This window comes from Lissotriton helveticus, chromosome 1_1, assembly GCF_964261635.1.
Source record: "Lissotriton helveticus chromosome 1_1, aLisHel1.1, whole genome shotgun sequence".
Taxonomy (NCBI): domain Eukaryota; kingdom Metazoa; phylum Chordata; class Amphibia; order Caudata; family Salamandridae; genus Lissotriton; species Lissotriton helveticus.
Window position 1 is genome coordinate 1863765781 of NC_136057.1, and position 17268 is coordinate 1863783048.

Below are 17268 nucleotides of genomic sequence, written 5' to 3' on the forward strand. Positions count from 1 at the left end.
TCATACCACTTTTCCGGTGCCTCAGGCAACCACGATACTGCTAGAACACCTATTTACCACTCCGTCTCCTAGAAAGCTGATCACCAGACTATACAATCACACGCAATCCAACACCCCACCAATGCAGTCGAAGGTCCTAGTTAAGTGGAGGTTAGATCTAGATGGTCTTCCTACGGACAAGCAATGGCCGTTCTGCTGCTCCCAGTTGCGTAACCTATCTTTAAACTAAGATTAATACACTTCAAGTTCCTTCATAAAGTGTATCGCACCCCCTCACAACTACACAACCTTGGATTACGCCAGGACTCAAACTGCTGGAAGTGTAGCCAAAAAATGCAACTTTCCTACATGCGGCATGGGCTGTCCAGTCGTAGCTGGTGTTTGGGAGGAATTTTTTTCACTATCAGAGCTGTTACAGGGTACACTCTTGACTCCACGCCACTTGTGGCACTTCTAGGGAACGTTGAGAAAGCTCCACCAGAGAAGTGCAGGCTTTTTGCGATGATGCTCCTTCTTGCTAAGCGCAGGGTTTCTATACAGTGGGGTGCACCTCAACCTCCCCGCATTAAAATTTGGATTCAGGACATATGGGTATTGCCAGGAGCAGCTTGCTGCGTTCTGGGACCTGTTGCCCATGGCCTCTCGCCCTAAAGTTACCCCTATGAGGGTCTGATCAAGTGGGAAATTCACTATGCATGCATGCATTCTACATCTAGGAGCCGTCAAGTTCTTGAATAGTACAGTAAACCTTGACCTTTAATTGTGACCTGACCAAATGTGGACCTCCACTTCAGCATATTGTATTTAGGTGCTTCTGTGAGACTAATATACAATGGCTATTCATCATGGATTAATGTAAGTGGCGCTGTGTGGCATATGTTGTTACTCATGTGTAAGGCTTACACTGGTGGATGTTTATGTTATGTTATGTTATGTTATCCGGATTTATATAGCGCACAGATGCCCCAGCAAAGGGGCGTCCTGGCGCTAGTACAGAACATAAAACCGGACGAGGTGAGAGACAAAACACAACACAGCAGAACTATGGGGGTAAGGGGAAAAGAAAGGTTTTAACAGCCTTCCTAAAGGCAAGGAGCCCATCGATAGCACGAATGTGAACAGGCAGGGAATTCCATAGTTTGGCAGCAAGAACTCGGAAAGAGCGTCCGCCAATCCTGGATCTCTTAAAGCGGGGCACTATGGTAAGGTGGAGAGCAGAGGACCTCAGAGAGCGAGTTGGAACATAAGGGGAAATAAGATGCTCCAGAATCTGAGGGGATGACAATTTAAGAATTTTAAATGTCAAGGTCAATGATTTAAACTTTATCCTCTGTGCCACCGGAAGCCAGTGGAGATTATAAATGGTTTTCCTAGCTGAGCAGAATTTGGGTAAACCAACCAGGGCCCTGGCGGCAGCGTTCTGGACACGTTGGAGACGAGAGAGTTCAGCCTGGTTGACTCCAAGAAAAAGAGAGCTAGCATAGTCTAATTTAGACAATATCATGGCTTGCACAATGAGTTGTCGAGTGGGAGCGTCAAAATATTTAAAGGTGGACGACCGAAGCTGACGTAAAAGCCCAAAACATGCTGCTGCAATCTTTTTAGTATGGGTGGAAAAACTCAATTGTGAGTCAAACCATACCCAAAGGTTTGTAACTTCAGCAACGGGGGTAGGAGTAGGACCGAGCTCATGCGGCCACCAGTTATCGCCCCACAAATGTGATTGTTTCCCCACAATAAGCACCTCAGTTTTCTTGGCGTTTAATTGTAGGAAATTGTCATTCATCCAGTGGGCCACGGATATAAGTCCCTCACGGAACTTGACTGCCTCAAGATCGGAAGCCCCACTGATAGCAACCGCCAGCTGAGTGTCGTCTGCGTAGGATACGATGGAAAGGTTCCCACGCATGGCGACAACAGCTAGCGGCTGGACATAAAGATTAAATAAAGTGGGGCTAAGAGCCGATCCCTGTGGTACTCCCTGGGCAATCGCATGTGGTTTGGATTCGAAAGGGGGGGTGGTGACCCTGAAGGAGCGATCAGATAAAAAAGATCTGAACCATTCAAGAGCGATATTATCCACCCCGGCTTCAACCAGACGTTGGAGTAGAATGTCATGGGAGACAGTGTCGAAAGCGGCACTTAGATCAAGGAGCACCAGTGCCGCCGTGTGACCTGAATCCACCAACATGCGAAGATGTTCGGCCATATACAGGAGCGCGGTCTCAGTGCTGTGACCGGGCCTAAATCCATTCTGCGAAGGATCTAAAATATTCGCAGAATGGAGATGGTTAGCTAAGATGGTGTTAACATGGGCCTCGGTCAGTTTAGCAGCCCACGGGAGGAGAGAAATGGGGCGGTAATTTTCCGCTTTATTGGGGTCTAATGCAGGTTTTTTTAGAATAGGAATTACCTGCGCCTGTTTCCAGGCACAGGGAACAGAGCCTGAAGACAGAGACAGATTAATAAGCCTACAAAGTGGTGGGAGGCAAAGGGAGGGAGATTCGCGAGACTGAGAAGGCCGCAAAGGGTCTTTAGGAGAGCCTGACTTCACTCGAATAACGAGTTTGTTGAACTCCTCTATAGACAGCTCTGGAAAATGGGATAGCGTGGAGGAAGTTTTTGAAGTGGCTGTGTGGCACTGCCGAGAATCTGAGGGGCTGGGAAAAGCTCGATAAATTCCTTCCACTTTACTGACAAAAAAGGCAGCTAAGTCTTCACAATGGGAGGAAGAACAAATCTCAGCGGTAGCAGTTCTACAAGTAGTGAGCTCTTTCAGTGCTTTAAAAATAAGTTTAGTAGGATTGGTACTAGCACTGAACTCACGGGAGAAGTAGGAAGCCCGGGCCCTACAGATAGCTCTGTGGTACTTCTTGATGGTGGCTAGGTACAAAGGTTTACCAGGCAATTGATTGTAAGACTGCAATACAAGCTGTTTTATGTTTATGTCTGCACAAAATTCAAATAAATAAAACTTTTTTTTAAAAGTCAGATTGTCCTGTGTACTAACATATCATGTTACTCTAGTTAAACATTATTTTGGTCTTTATGGAGTTAATTTTTAGATCTTAAGTTGTTTAGTGAACTCTAGGTTTCCAGTGCCTAAAGAGCATACACACAAGGCCCACCACTGTCATAGCCAACATTGCAGTATCATCTACATTTTTCAAGGGTTGTGTGTTGATGCCACCAAGACCAAGTTGAGCAGATCACTTTCTGTAAATTCATACACCATGTTGACTGTGCATACACTGAATAAAAAAAGGGCATCAACACACAACTTTGATTTGATCCCAGTTTTGCAATTACTTTAAGGGTCAGTTGGTCTTTACATACTACCTTGACCACCATGAATTAGTATACAGGCATTGAAGAGCTAGGGAAGATGGGCGTAATACCCCCAATTTCTGAATTTGCTACACAATATCTGGCAATCCACAAGTTCAATTGCAGAGGAGTAATGATAACAGCCTTCCCCAAAATGAAAGATTATTTTTCAAACGGGCCACACAGGACCATGGAGTCTCCAACAGTCGCAATGTTTTAGTAATAAAATACAATACCTCTTCTGTAATGTTTATGGATAGTGTTGCTTGTCCCTAAAATGGTCCCAGCATTGGTGGTTAGACACACATAATAAAGGCACACTGGGCAACCACATTTCAGGAGAGACACAGTTCCTTGGCCTAGGGTTTACCACTTTGCCCATATTTTGAACAATTAAACAATTATTTCAAGTCCCCCTTTCTATAGTTGAATAGGAGGTTTAATTTAGATATTAAATGGGAAAGGAGCTAAAGAGAAGCCTTTAAGTAGATTTAAGAGAAATGATATAGGTAGAAACTCATAGTCCATCCCCTAAAATGTAACTTTCAATTGTTTACTTGAAAGAATGCCTAGAGCTCGCGTGGACAGACTCATAAGTTTGGATGCTCGTGACAAAAGACCATGAGTAAGTCAAGCAATACCAGGATGGCCTGTAAGGCTACCTCTTTAGGAGCTTGGGCAGTCAGAAATTACCAGGCAGTATTCAAGGCGAGGTCTGTTTACCACAGATGTGCCTCCGCTACAAGTACATTTGTTTCACAACAGAATAAACAAGTTTCTCCTCTTAAAAACACTTAATTTGTCAAGAGTTAACAAAGTTCACAAAGCTTACTCTAGTAGTTGGTAAGGAGTTAGAAACTCTGATACCCCGTAATAGTATATAAACAAAGGCACTGCCCAGATGGAGCTAATACAGCCAAGTCGCATTATCCACTTTTGTAGAGCTTCTCCACAAACAAACGTTTTATCTTAGCACGTTCTTAAACTGGTTTCCTCTTGGTACAGTGATGTGATATCAAGGTTATCAGTTGTATATGGTTAGAAAGTATTTGTTTGCTAGGTCTACTATGTAGTGAGTGAGCATGCAGGAAAACAAACTAAAGACAATGGATTTCCCAGAACTGCTCATCATACTACAGACAACAATTTACATACAAGCAACATACAAAGTAAACACTCAAATGAAGAGAACACACATGTAGGCAGGCAATTAGTCAATAATTACATTCAGAAAAACATGAATGTATAATCAAATATATATAAATTAATTAGTAATGCATGAGGTGTGATTGGGTTACATGACGTTCATCATCAGAGTCAAGTAAACGTCTATATGTTTCACCATGTTTTTCCTTCCGTCACTTGAAATGCGCTGCGCTTTCCCCCAATTACTAAACTGGCGTCATCCAAACCCACCACTGCTTCTGCTCCAGAAGAAAGGAGGGAGGTGCAAAGAGACACAGAAGACGTGCAGATAAATATTGAGAAGAAGAACAAGACCAGTCAAGTCCCACAAGTACCAGGAAGGACCAGACATGGTCACCACCAAACACAGGCGGATGTACGTCGTTACAACACATGCTTTTACAATGCATGCCTTTACGACGCAACTTTTACAACGCAAGTCGTTACAACGACTTGCGTTGGGGGGCGCTGGATAGTGAATAGTTTAATTTACTATTCCAACTCCAGTCCCCGTGGATAGTAGGGAAGGTGTTGGATAGTAAATTAAAACTATTCCCTATCCTAGAGCGCCCCCAGCGCAAGTCGTTGTAATGACTTGCGTTGTAATGGTTGCGTCGTAAAGGTACTGCGTTGTAAAAGTTGTGTTGTAAACGCTGTTCCCCAACACAGGCTAAGGATGTATCGTAAGGGCTGACGGCATGGTCAGGTCTCGTCTAAAAACAAGAGTGCACAAGGTGTATCCCTTCACCCTACCCAACAAGGTAAAGCAGTCCTTTACAGCTAGTTTTCAGAATGTGTCTGATGCAGCAGCGCACTCTTCTGAAACAGACATTGGGAGACCATCCTTGGGCCACACTGAGTAACAGGGGAGGGCATGTCAGGGAGCAGGACTGACTCCTTTCATTTACTAAACTCAGGTTCTGGTAAGTATTTTATAAATAATGTAATACTGGCTACAAAAACTATATATACACAGCATTTTTAAAGAAAGTGTACAATTTACATTAGTATTTTCATGATATTCATGATATTCCTATTTACTGGGCATCACAGTAAGCAGAAGAGTTTCCCCGCATACACCATATCTCACACTGCCCGCTCCATTTCTCACATCCACCCGCTCATAACACTGCAGAGGTTGCAGCCTCGGTGGGGTCAACTAGACATTCTCTGGAAGCATGCATACTTTTGCTCACATGCTACACCACAAAACTTGAGGACCATGAAAGGCTAGCAATACACTTTGAAGTTTAGCAGAAAGAAAGTGATTACCATCAGTCATCCATCTGCTAAGAGGAGAAATCCAGCTCATGCGAGCTGCCTGAGCAGTAAGAGAATTATCAGCAAGTCTCAGAAAGCTAACCATGGTAGGGGGCACTCAGCTGGCCGTTCCCAGTACACCACCTCCAGCACAGGCCAACCTTCTCAGCAGGGTCAATGGCAGGATTACTCTTGCTTCGGGGGATCCTACTCCAACAAAGGGCAATCGCGCCACAGAGGTCACCGTAACGGACCCACGGTGCAGGGGTTAGTTCCACATAGAGTTCTACAGGTCGCCCTTCCAACCAAACCGGTTTCCCCCTTCCCATCCTTTTCTCCGGGCAGGAGTCCGCCCTGATTCAGCGAGAGATTTAGAAGCTTCTGGCAAAAGAGGCAATTTGTCCTAACCCCAGGGTGTATACTCAATCTATTTCTGATCCAGGAGCAAGATGTGGTGAGAGCCTGGTGATCAATCACCGGGAGTTCAACCAGTGGTTTACCGCCACTTAAAGATTGAGGGCATACACCTACTCCATGATCTTGTTTGATCTAACGAGTGGATGGTCTTCAAAGATGCGTATCACACAGTGCCCATTTTTCCACCACATTGACATTTCCTCCACTTCCAGTCAGAGCCAAACTTTCGAGTTCACCTCTCGACCTTATGGCCCTGTCTTCAGCCCCTTGCTGTTTCATCAAGGTTCTGAAACCAGTGATAGAATGTTTGAGAGAGCATGGTATTTGTATGATAGTATACCTGGAAAATATGCTGCTGATGGGTCAATGCCCAAGAGCTCCGTCACGGCACCTACAAATGGCAGTGCATCTCTTTTAGGGCCTTGGTTTCGTAATCAACCAAGCAAATCCAAACCTAGTCCGATCGTGCTCCACCACCTTTCTGGGGTCTGGGATTGATTAGATGGTGACTACGCTAAGCCTTCCTTCCAAGAAAATAGTCAAAATCCTGCATGAGGTGAGGAGAACCTCTCTCCACCTAATAGCAATTGTCATCCTCCACTCAGGCCATTTTTCCAGAACCGCTCTATTTTCGAGCTCTACAGCGTTTGAAAGCATCTCATCTTCGCTGTGGCCTCATATACTCCAAAGTGCGTTCCTCTGTCAGACGAGTCCAGGGAAGAGCATCAGTCGTGACTCTCCCACATGGAAGTGTGGAACAGCCACGCAATGCTCAATTCGCAACCGGATCTGGTAATCGAGTCAGATGCCAGCGGCTCCGGTTGGGGGGCTCGTTGTGGACAATTCACCACTGGCAGCAAGTGGTCCACCTCAGAGCAGTCCCTGCACATCAACTGCTTGGAACTGATGGCGGGCTCCTTTGCAGTCAAATGTTGGACCAGGGAACAGGTGTAATTGAGCATTCTGCTGAGGATAGACAATGTGGGCTCTTTCAATTTCAGGAACGGGCTCTGCCAAATAGGAATGAGAAACTTCCACAGTCGGCTTGGTTCCAGGAAGAAAGACGGCAAATGCCAGGGGACTATAAGAATTGTACTACATGGTAGCTCTTGATTGGACATGGACTTCTTAGTTTGAGACTTCACTTCCCATGGGTTACTGGGAATTAAGTTTGTTCTGCTTGTTATTGTTGAAATAACATGGCTGCTGAGCAATAAAATGATAAAAAGACAGCATATTCTTCGCCTCGGAGTCCTTGATAGAATTGAAACTTTCTGCACTCCCAGCCTCCCCACCACCATCCAAAATTATACCACAATGTTTTTTCTGGTCAAATGTATCTGGCCTTTAGCCACCTGAATAAAAAGACATTCATTCTTTAAGCTAAATATTAAAATATAGATTTTCACTTTGATTGTTTTCCTTATTTTAAAGAAAGCAGTCACTTAATTGGGTGAAGTTTGGGAGATTTACAACATGGTGAGTGTACTATTAAATAAACAATGCTAAGGAGGTGCATTGCTCCTTAGATTGATCTTGGAGACGACAGGGCTCTGCTACTTTATAATGACTTAGGTAGCGATTAGCGACAGAGTGAGGTGGTCAGTAACCAATTTGGTAACTGACATAGAAGTGATGAATTCACTCCTTCCAAAAACCAGGTCTCAACTGGACTACGCTGCAACACCCATTTCATGCGGAGAAAAAAAAGAAATCAGTCAGCTGTGTGAACACAAAAAGCAGCCAGAAAGGAGTGTGGTGGGCTACCACTGGATGACACTCCTCATCCTGGTTCTCCACTTTAGCTAGAATCAGACGTAAACGGCCAGACTATTAATTTGAGAAAGAAGAGATCTTCATTCTTATTGTTGTAATCAAAAACATACTTCGATACCCTTAGGGGGTTATAAACAACTAATAGGCCAAGGGAACTCTAAATGTGTTGAAGCCAATTCAAGTGTCATCTGTGGTAGTGGTGCATTATGTTAGTTAATAGATGGCACTGTTGCACTTACATGTCAGTACAACACAAAGCAAAAATGTGGATTGAATTTCACAAACACAACCACTATATGTAACAATTAGGTGGGCTGATTTAAAGTGGCCAACGTATGATGGTTCTAATTCTGTAGTGAGCGAGTTTGTGAATGCAATGCTGCAAAAGTCGCACAAACCAAACTTCCACACCAACTGTGGTAGAAATGTGAATTAAAAACTTCCCAGGTTGCTGGCTCTTCCACCAAGATACCCAGCTCCCTCTGTGTAGCTCTGAAGACCCCAATGCAGGAAAAAAGTGCAGTGTATTCAAGGCAGGTAACATTGAAGAAATGTTTTTTGCAACCATGGTGTGCACGCAAATGAAAGGAAGACCAGCAGTGGGCTTAATCCTGTAGTTTAAACTTTCAGCAAGAAATTAACTTCAAGGGATTTACTCTCTCCAAAACAGAAACTGGACTTGGCAAAACAACGGATCAAAAAGGTGCCAAGGAGTAACAGTATCAAACCTTCCAAACAACCACAATCATTAACTATTTATATGAAATCGGACAACTGTGCTAGGGTTTCAGTCTCAGTAAATGCGTGGTACCAATATGTCAAGTCAAGTCAAGTCAAGTCAAAGAATTTATATAGCGCACTACATACCCAGAGGGTCTCAAGGCGCTTAGGAAGGGGAGGAGGATTATTTGTCAAATATCCACGTTTTAAGTTGCTTTCTGAATGCTAGGTGGTTCTGGGTAAGGCGAAGGTAAGTAGGGAGTGAGTTCCATGTTTTAGCAGCCAGGTATGAGAAGGATCTGCCTCCCATGGTGGTCTTGTTGATGCGAGGTACAGTGGCGAGGGCTTGGCTGGAAGAACGTAGTTGGCGGGAGGGGGTGTAGAAGGACAGTCGTGAGTTGAGGCATTCTGGTCCGATGTCGTAAAGTGATTTGTGTGCGTGGGTTAGTAGTCGGAAAGTGATTCTCTTGTTGACGGGTAGCCAGTGGAGGTCTTTCAGGTGACCAGAGATGTGTTCGTTGCGCGGGATGTCTAATATGATTCTGGCTGAGGCGTTTTGGATTCGTTGGAGTTTCTTCTGGAGTTTAGCGGTAGTACCTGCGTAGAGGGTGTTTCCGTAGTCCAGTCGGCTCGTTACCAGAGCATGGGTGACAGTTTTCCTGGTTTCGGTGGGGATCCAGCGAAATGTTTTTTTGAGCATGCGGAGAATGTTGAAGCAGGATGAGGATACGGCACTGACTTGTCTGTTCATTGAGAGTGAAGAATCCAGGATGACGCCTAGGTTCCGTGCGTGGTCTGTCGGTATGGGTGCTTTTCCAAGGGCTTCCGGCCACCAAGAGTCGTCCCATGCAGAGGGGGATGTACCTAATATGAGGACTTCTGTTTTATCGGAGTTCAGTTTCAGACGGCTGTGTTTCATCCATTCGGCGACTTCTTTCATTCCTTCGTGTAGGTTAGTTTTGGCGGTGCTGGGGTCATTGGTGAGCGAAAGGATTAGTTGAGTGTCATCCGCGTAAGAGATGATGTTGAGGTTGTGTTGGCGGGCGATGGTTGCGAGGGGGCTCATGTATGCGTTGAAGAGGGTGGGGCTGAGTGAGGATCCTTGTGGTACGCCACAGATGACTTCAGTGGCCTCGGACTTGAAAGGTGGAAGGCGGACTCTCTGGGTTCTTCCGGAGAGGAACGAGGTGATCCATTCAAGTGCTTTTCCTTGTATTCCGATGTTACTGAGGCGTTGTAGAAGGGTGCTGTGGCAGACTGTGTCGAAGGCTGCAGAGAGGTCGAGGAGGATGAGGGCGACTGTGTCTCCATTGTCCAGTAGAGTTCGAATGTCGTCTGTTGCTGCGATGAGGGCGGTCTCAGTGCTGTGTTTAGCTCGGAAGCCAGATTGTGAGGAGTCGAGGGATTTGTTGGCTTCGAGGAAAGCGGCGAGCTGGTTGTTGACAGCTTTCTCGATTACTTTTGCCGGGAATGGAAGGAGCGAGATGGGGCGGTAATTTTTGAGTTCGGTGGGGTCCGCTGTGGGTTTTTTCAGAAGGGCGGTGAGTTCAGCGTGTTTCCAGCTCTCAGGGAAGGTTGCGGAGTTGAAGGAGCAGTTGATGACGTCTCGGAGGCGCGGTGCTATGACGGAGTCTGCTTTGTTGAAGATGTGGTGAGGACATGGGTCTGTGGGGGATCCTGAGTGGATGGAGTTCATCAGGCGGATGGTGTCCTCAGTGGAGATTGGGTTCCAGTCGTTAAGGGTGTTCACGGGGGGAGAATGTTCAGCATATGGTTGGGCGGGTTGGTCTCCGGGTTGGTTGTCGAAGCTGTTGTGGATGTCTGCAATCTTGTTGTGGAAGAATGAGGCTAGGGAGTCGCAGAGGGCTTGAGAGGGGGTGATGTCGTTGGAGTTGGCCGAGGGATTGGAAAATTCCTTGACGATGTTGAAAAGTTCCTTGCTGTTGTGGGCGTTGTTGTCAAGTCGATCCTTGAATGCTGTTTTCTTGGCCTTTCGGATTAGTTGGTGGTGTGTGCGGGTGGCGTTTTTGAAGGCGTCCTTGGTGCTAGTGGTTGGGTCTTTTTTCCAGGCCTTTTCAAGGGAGCGGCAGAGTTTCTTGGACTTCTTAAGATCATCGTTGAACCATGAGGCCTTCTTGTTGCCAGGTTTGCTTTGACGTTTTTTCAGTGGTGCTAAGGTGTCGGCGGTGTTGGATAACCATAGGGTGAAGTTAGCGGCGGCTTGGTCTGGGTTAGAAGAGTGGGCTGGGGCGTTTAGAAGGAGCGATGAGGAGATCTGGTCGATGGTGATTTTGTTCCAGTGTCTTTGAAGAGTTGGTTGGAGGTGGTTGATGGGTTTTGGCTTGTTGAAGGTGAAGTGAACGCAGCTGTGGTCAGTCCAGAGGAGATCCGTAGTGTGGCTGAAGGAGACATGATTGCTGGAGGTGAAGATGGGGTCGAGTGTGTGACCTGCGATGTGGGTGGGGGAAGTGACCAGTTGTTTAAGTCCGAGGTTGGCGAGGTTGTCCAAGAGGGTGGTGGTGTTTCGGTCGTTGATATTTTCAAGGTGAAAGTTGAGGTCTCCCAGAAGGATGTAGTCTTTGGAGGGGAGCGCGTGTGGAGTGATGAAGTCCGTGATGTCTTCACTGAATTTTGCGCGGGGTCCTGGTGGTCTGTAGAGGAGGGTGCCTCTGAGTGTGGTCTTGGGGTCGATGTGGATCTGGAAGTGAAGGTGTTCGGAGTTGGCGAGGTTGGTGTCAGAGCTGGTTGAGATGCGGATTGATTTCTTATGGACGATAGCGATTCCTCCTCCTGTGTGGCCGGTACGGTCCTTGCGAGTGATCTTATAGTCTTCAGGGATGGCAATGGTGATGTCAGGGGCGGAGGAGGCGTTCATCCAAGTTTCCGTTAGGAAGGCGACGTCTGGAGAGATGGTGTCTAGTATATTCCATAGGTCAATGGCGTGTCTGTGGACCGAGCGGGTGTTGAGAAGGATGCATTGTAGGTGGTTGGGGTCGGGAGTCTGTGATGTTGTCGGTGCCGCTGAATTTGCAGGAGTAGCAGGAGAAAGGTCCATGGGTATGTCCGGGAGCGGCTTGGACGCAGTTAGGGGCGCGACCGGGGTTAAGGGCTAGGAGCGTGGTGGCATCGTAGGTAATGCGGGTGGGGAGGGAGGGGGGCCAGGGGGTCTGGCGCTGGGCGCGGTCCAGGCGCGGACGGGCGTAGACGGGCTTACCTTTGGCGCACCTTCGGCGCGGATTGGGCGCGGTCGCTGCGCGTGAACGCTGCGCGCGGGAACTACTGTCATATATGGATAGTGGAGGGGGAGGGGCGAGGGCGACTCAGCTGGGAGGCGGGGCGGGCTGACCAAGACAACAACAACCAACAAAATGGAGGAGGGGGGAGCACAACAGAGCGCTTGGGGAGAACGCGCTAACACAGCTGCAGAAATGTAAAATTACAAGCCAAAGCGCGTTATAAGCAAAGCGGCAGCCAGGCAGAGCTATATGAGACAGATAGGAGGCAGAATCCACAAAAGCGCTGCTTCAACGATACCAGTACACGCCAGGGAGCACTGGGAGCGACCACTCCGGCCAGAGCGAAGAGCGAGTCACAGCGCTTCCAGGTAGGGAGGCGCAGTTTGTATTCTGTGGGAGGGCGACTCAGCTGGGAGGCGGGGCGGGCTGACCAAGACAACAACAACCAACAAAATGGAGGAGGGGGGAGCACAATAGAGCGCTTGGGGAGAACGCGCTAACACAGCTGCAGAAATGTAAAATTACAAGCCAAAGCGCGTTATAAGCAAAGCGGCAGCCAGGCAGAGCTATATGAGACAGATAGGAGGCAGAATCCACAAAAGCGCTGCTTCAACTATACCAGTACACGCCAGGGAGCACTGGGAGCGACCACTCCGGCCAGAGCGAAGAGCGAGTCACAGCGCTTCCAGGTAGGGAGGCGCAGTTTGTATTCTGTGGGAGGGCGACTCAGCTGGGAGGGCTGACCAAGACAACAACAACCAACAAAATGGAGGAGGGGGGAGCACAACAGAGCGCTTGGGGAGAACGCGCTAACACAGCTGCAGAAATGTAAAATTACAAGCCAAAGCGCGTTATAAGCAAAGCGGCAGCCAGGCAGAGCTATATGAGACAGATAGGAGGCAGAATCCACAAAAGCGCTGCTTCAACGATACCAGTACACGCCAGGGATATGGGTTAGACATGCGGTTTTCTATGAAAGTACTTTCGTAAAAGTGGACAACGGGTAGGTACACGGAGGTAGAGAGAGAGGCTGTATGATCACCCGTTTCCCCTCATCTGTTTGTAGGCCCTAAACGTCCTTGTTGTGGACTTTACACTGCCACACTAAGGATGGCATTTTATGTTTACTCACAAGATGGGGAAAGGAACCTTTGTGTTGAGGATACTGTGGCCCATTCCCTTTTATGGGCATAACAACTAGCTTTAAAATGTCCTACCTCCTAAATATTGACTTGAATATTATACATTCTGCTACATGTGCATGCCTGTGTCACGCGTTCGCAGGTAGGACAATTCAAAGTTTAGTCTCCCATGGTTAAATTGCACATGTGGTTGGAAATGTAGACGCTTGATCAGAGTATCTTAGACAAGCATTTGTAATGCAATAGGTCTCGCATTTACGCGAGTTTAAGCTATTGGCATTGTAAATGACAATGCCTTTTATTTATGTTTTAAAAACGAAAACAAAAATAAAAGGAATTGTCATTTGCAATGTCAATAACTCAAAATCGCGTAAATGCGAGACCTATAGCATTGCAAATGATTGTTTCTTTTTCTTTACACATTCCCAGCCTTTCACATAAACTCCAGGAATTGAACACTTAACCTTCCGAGTAAGAGTCTATAATATAATCCAGAGGTGACTGAACACAAAATGCTGCAATGTTTTGAGCCACACTCCAAATGACACACACCGCCCGAGGTCCAGAAAAGCCATAAAAGCAAGAGCAAAGAATAACGACATATGGCAGGCACATAAGAAGAGATTTAACCTAAGAATTAACCACAGTGCATGTAGCATTATCCCAACCAACATGTGTACCTAGGTGATCTGAGGCAAGGCATGGGCTTTGGTCTGAAGACGTTCAGGTACCCACCTAGTATTTACACACATACTCCTATGTTTAGAATGCAAGTCTACTGAACTTTAAATTCCGGTTCTGGCTTCAGCCCAACTCTAAACAGGACTGCGAAGTGTTGGGCACAATCTTGAGACTATCGCTGCTTGGTAGCGCCTGAGCTGAGATGACCTGTTCCCTTTCCGTTTACCCCGAAAACCATAGCCCTTTAATATGCAAAGCATCACGTAATTATTAGGGCTCCCGCACCGCAGTAATTAAGCCTCAGATTACCGAGAGCAGATTAAGACCCGACCTTACCCCCCCCCCCCATCGGGTCTCTCGCCTTTCCGGTTCTGACCAACAAAGAGCACCGATCACTGAGACAGATCTGCCTCTCTGTGACGTTCCAGGCGTGGTCTCCTAGTGAAAATAAAAGCGCGAACTCCAGCTGCGTGCAAGGCCAGTCATTTGGCATACTAGTGACTCACAAGAAATCCCCTCACAACGGTGTGATCAGGAATCATAAGAGGTCAAAGCAACAAACCACATACCAGCATGCTGCTCGGTGGTAATACTCACCACTCCAGCCGCACACACGAAAGACAAGCACGGACCCCAAAGTGAAAGAGGACTAAGCGGCGAATAAAACAAGCTCTCGCCATTGTGCAAAGGCAGGCGCTTGTTCATATTTGCATCGTGCTTTCACTTAAAGTGAAAGCGCGATGCAAAAATAAACATGCAGCTGCCCTTGCCAAAGGAAACTGAAAAAAGCTGTCGCCATTACTCAGATAATAACAAAAAGGGCTTTACCCAGTAATTAAAGGAGACCGTGTCAGGCCGCAAGTAAACAATCTAGTCCGGGTGGGCGAGCCCAAAAGGAGACAGGGCGGTAACAAAGAACCCTCGTTTTCAATGGGAAGCCAACGTTTAGCATAAACGATGACGCCAGTCAAAAGGAATGATGGGCGGGGCTTCAAGTCCCCTTCTGAAATCTACTCCATTACAAAAAGCCTTGCAGAGCAAGCAGCGCATGTGCGCTGCAATGCAGGTCTGGGAGACCTAAAAAACAACACTATCTGAGCAGAGCAGACAGCTTCTGTGTTGGAGGTACACTGCTTACTTCCATCATGCCGCTTGTAACAAAAACCATACACTACGCCATTCAAACTGTTTGTTCAAGCTCGTTCTAAAAAAACGTGATAAAAATACACTGAATGCACAGATAGGCTGTATTTGCAGAGCGGAAACTGTCTGATCACAAAAAAGGGCTTACAGCCACTGCTAATAATGGTACACAGATTGTGAAAAATCACTGTCCCTGAAATTGCAAAATTTCACAAGTCAAAAACAGTGGTATTGAGAGGAAGATGGAATATTGATAGTACAGCAAACTTTATGACATACCCATCCATGCACAGTAGACTAAATAGGTAAATATTAACAAGCAGGAGTCAGAGGTGATGGTTGGGTTCATAGGTTGAAAGTGGGGCGAGGCTGACCGATTTAAAAAAAGAAAAATCTCCTTCCTTTCTCTCTTAACTGTTGAAGATTACACCGCACCTACTGCATTCAGGTACAGTGTAGTCACGCAGAAGTGTCCATTAATGCGGTCATCAAGGTTTGAGCTCTGCTGTATCAGAAGTGGTAAAAGGCCTACTCTGAGCACAGAAGAGTGATAGCCGACACAGGCAGATACAGGACTAAAATGTCTAACGAGCTTCTGGGTGCATTTAAATATGTGGCAGACATGGATTAGAATACTCGTCGGCATGTGTCAGATTCTGTGGACCAAAGGGTTCTTCGATAGGAAAGATTCAATTTTATCTTACAATTAAAATCAGGATGCGTCAAATCTAGATGGTCCTTGGGTCAGGTAGGCGACAAACAGCTAATGTAGCACCCGCCACTCCTAAAAGTACCCCAGGTTTAAACGACCAGGGGACTACTTAAGGCTGGACACTCCAGATAGTCCTCAATCTAAAATGAATACAATTAAAACAGCTGCTTCATCTCTTCTGTACAGGTACAGCGATGCTGCTGTTACAAGATGAAGTGCAATGACTAGTTTATCATTGTAGTGCATAGGATCCACTAGTCAATGAAATACTCATTGTTCAATATTAAGTATAAATAAATCAATGTTTAATTTGTTGGGGCTCAAGAATTCTAGGTTGTCAGGTGTCTTGCATCCGAAAGCACTTCAAAATATCACTTCAGATAATACACCTGACTAAAGCTCTCCTGACCCATGTCAAGCTGGAGACTGTCCCCAAAGATCCACTTCACAGAACAGGTAGGTAAATTACTCTCAAGCCATGACATAGAAGATGCCCTGACCCATACCAAGATCTAGGAAACAAGCATTGGCATAGCCAATAGGTCTCGCTTTTGGGACCTTATAAGTATTTAGTTATTCAGCACAATATCCTTGGTGCAATAACCAACTGTTGCAAGGCTAAAAACGTATAAGGTCCCAAAGGCGAGACCTATTGGCTATGCCAAGGCTTGTTTTTAGAGGCCTGGCATGCAGTTTTAAATATAAGCTGGAAAGAAAGGTGCCAACCCGAGGGGCAGGGTCTAGAGAGAAATAGGATAGAAGAGAGGTCAGTTATAATGAGATAGCACAAATAGAAAGGTGAAGCACAGAATGACAGGTAAGGTAAACAAAGTAGCGAGGCAGAGAGGCAGGTAGAGCCGATGGGATGAAAAATAGAAAGATATGAGAAGTAGAGAGTAAAGACGTGCAGATGAGGTAGAGAGATGAGGCTAATACAGCTGAAGGGCGAGGGAGAAGTAGAGAATGGTGAAATAGGGAGAAAGACAGAGGTAAGACAGATGTATTAAACGAGCGAGACATTGGAAGCAGAGAGAGTGAACGGAAACAGTGAAGGAGATAGAAAGAGATGAAAGCAACGGGAGTGATAGATGGAGTGGAAGAGGTAGAGAGCATTGTAGAGAGAAAGAAATAAAATAATGGGAATGGTGAGGGAAAGAGGACATCAATAAAAAGAGAGACATAGAAGGCCAATTGGTGAGGTAAATTGAGAGGCTCGATAGTGTATGAGAGGTGGGGAAGAGAGCGATGAGGCAGTGAGTTGGAGAAGTGTGGCTCAATGGGGAGAAGTGTGGCTCAATGGTTAGAGCGGCAGACCCTGATGCAGAGGTCTAGCCCGGGACAAGGGTTCAATTCCCCGCCTCGGCGGGTCTTGGGCTCAAAAATTCCACTGACCTGATCATTCTCACCTCGGTGCCTATTCCAATCATAGAGTCCCACTCTGCAACTCTGGGCAATAGCTTGCTTAATCTCCACAACGGCCCCCACAACGCTAAGGATGCCTGGCCTCCACCTTGGGGGTGCCCAGGAGTGGACACCTTACAGGGAAAGCCAGGATGGGTTCCACAGCGGTATTCGTACAAGCGTCTTGAGACCCTTGCGGGTGAGTAGTGCGCTACACAAGTATCAATTTTACATTTAGTTGTGAGGCAGAGAGAGAAATGGAGAGCGA

General features: G+C 46.5%; 1 protein-coding gene across 12 annotated transcripts in view; it reads right to left on the bottom strand.

Annotated features, from left to right (window-relative positions):
* Nucleotides 1–17268, bottom strand: part of RC3H1 (ring finger and CCCH-type domains 1) — an 885277-nt gene that overhangs the window by 765754 nt on the left and 102255 nt on the right. The gene's annotated exons all lie outside the window — the stretch shown is intronic.